General features: G+C 53.5%; 1 pseudogene; it reads right to left on the reverse strand.

The window, feature by feature from the left end:
* Window positions 1-588: 588 nt before the first annotated feature.
* On the reverse strand, window positions 589-1,786 carry LOC100067503 (E3 ubiquitin-protein ligase RNF220 pseudogene; annotated as a pseudogene).
* Between the last annotated feature and the right edge of the window lie 628 nt (window positions 1,787-2,414).

The raw sequence follows: 2,414 nt of genomic DNA on the forward strand, positions 1-2,414 counted from the left end.
AAGGTTCTTGGCAGAAGGCTGGGCAACCAAGAGCACCCTCACCCAGCCCCGATTTCAGCCCCTGCGACAGCTCGGTTCCCATTTCCTGTGCCTCCCCCCTCCCCCAACTCCTTATAAAGAGCCCCAGGAGCTAAGACTAAGGAGAGGATCATGTCCCGTGAGGCATGTGCCCCATGTCTGGGAGAAGAAATATACACCACTGAACACCGAGCACATGGGAGAGGGAAGGGACACCATGGGAGAGGGCGAGGCAGGCACCCCAAGAGGTGGATGGGCCGAGCTCCCAGCTAGCCCTGAAGGAGGCCCTGCTTGCAGGTGTTCTTAAAAAAAAAGAAAATCATACAACCAAAGGGGAAGGTACGGGGTAGAGGGCAAGGAGTTGTCCCATTTATACACAACATTGTAAACATACACGGTCTATATTACATGTGCTTCAGTCTGGTGTTTGCATGTCTGTCTGTCCGTCTGTCAGTCTGGGGGCTGGATCTCAGGAGCCTTGCTGCTACTCCCCCCACCCCCACCTCCCTGCCCCACCATGAGAACAGAACCCGGAACAGGTATGGTCCCCAGTCTTGGTGGGAGCCAGCAGGCAGGGCCTGGGCCTCAGCCTCCACTCTGGCTCCAGTGTGCGCGTGTGTGTGCATGTATGTACACGGGGAACCTGTGTGCAAGTATGTACAAGGGGGAGGGTCACGTCACAGAGGCGGGGCAGGCAGGCTGCTGGAGGCCAGGCCTGCCTGGGGTGGCTAGCTCACAAGTAGATTCTCCGCAGGTCTCCGGGCGCTGTGATGGTGTTGCACCGAGGGCAGAGATTCTTGGCACCCAGGGTCTGTAGCCAGCACTCCTCGCAGTGCACATGCCAACACTGGATGGACGTTAGGGGCATCGAGTATGAGTCCATGCAGATGAGGCATTTGTAACGGTCCCCACGGGATAGCTGCCGTTCAAGTTCCCTGACCTGAGCCTTCAGGGCCTCAAACGTGGTCACAGCTGAATCCTGGGTGATTTTCTCGATGTCGCTATTCTTGCAGGTCTTCTGCATGGCCTCCTGCTTGCTGCTTTCACCGTTGCTGGTAGATGGCATCTCATCACTGGCCCATTTAGAGAACTCAGGTGTGATGCGTGTGCTGGGAGGGCCGCCATTTAGACCTGCGCCCCGGAGTGCCTCTCTCTCCTTGGCTTCACCAGGCTCCTCGCCTGTGCAGGGGATGACGTCAGCCTCCGTGTATTGTGGTTACCCATATTCCAGAGTGTCATCCCCATCCACATCCAAGTCAGCATCACTGTCCGGATTCTCTTTGCCGCTGCACATGACGAAGCCAGAGCCTCGGAAGCCACCTTCCAGGAGAGTGGTGGCCCGTATCCGCTTCTGGCCGCACCACTCATACTCCTCAAAGCGGTTGCTGTTCTCATGCTCGATGTCCATGGCATCATCCTCAGCCATGCAGGAACCTTCCCTCTGCCCATCATCTTGCTTCCTCCGTTTCATTTTCCCAATCCGAGCATTCAGTCGGGTCTGCCGGTTGGCTCGCACTCGCAGGGACGTCTACTTCCTCCCTCCCGCCGGCCCCCCTGCTCCGCCGGCCGCTCCGGGCCCTCGGCATGGCCGCCGGGGGATGCTCTAACGGGACCCCGTGGCCGCGGCGCGGTGCCGCCCCAGCCCCGGCCTCCGGCGCTCCGGGCCCCGCGGCCGCCCGGCCGGCGAAGGGGGCGATGCGGGCGGATTCCCCCCGGCTGCCCGGCAGCGGCGGCACCTCAGCTCCCAGCGGCGGCGGCGGCCATGTTGGCCCTCCAGTTCTTTATTTTTTTGTAGCACTTGCCTAAAAGGCTGTGAATTGGGTACCTCACTGCTCCCTACAAGGAGTCCAACACGCTTCCTAACTATGAAGTTATCTTTCTACTTTTCTTTAATTGACTTTAATTTTAATCAATGTTTTATAAGTATGTATATCTTGTATAAAGGAAAACTATGTATTCATTTGTACATGTGTATTTTTTAAGCTATCGTCTGGCCTGCCTCAAGTGACCACTGCCTCCTCTGTGGTACCATGACACTTGCTCTTCTTAGAGCTGCATATGTACACAGCTATCCAAAATGATATCTATCTTTCCAAACTCACAATCATCTCTTGGTAAGCAGTAACTTACCTTTAAAACCACCATCCTATTTTTTGAATCAAAATTGGGATGCATATGATTTGAGAGCCAAAATGATATAATTTCCTATAATGTGTTTATGAGAAAAAATTATTTAAATCTTTTGAAAAGTGAGAAATGTATGATCCTTATACTATCTATTGTTTTATTCTCCCTGAGTACTAAACAGGTGATAGCAGTTCAAGAAATATTTGTTGAATGCCAACAGGAAAACTGAATGAAAAATGCATTTTTTTGGTAAATACTTGAGATTCTAA

This window comes from Equus caballus, chromosome 3 (genome assembly GCF_041296265.1).
Source record: "Equus caballus isolate H_3958 breed thoroughbred chromosome 3, TB-T2T, whole genome shotgun sequence".
Classification (NCBI taxonomy): Eukaryota; Metazoa; Chordata; class Mammalia; order Perissodactyla; family Equidae; genus Equus; species Equus caballus.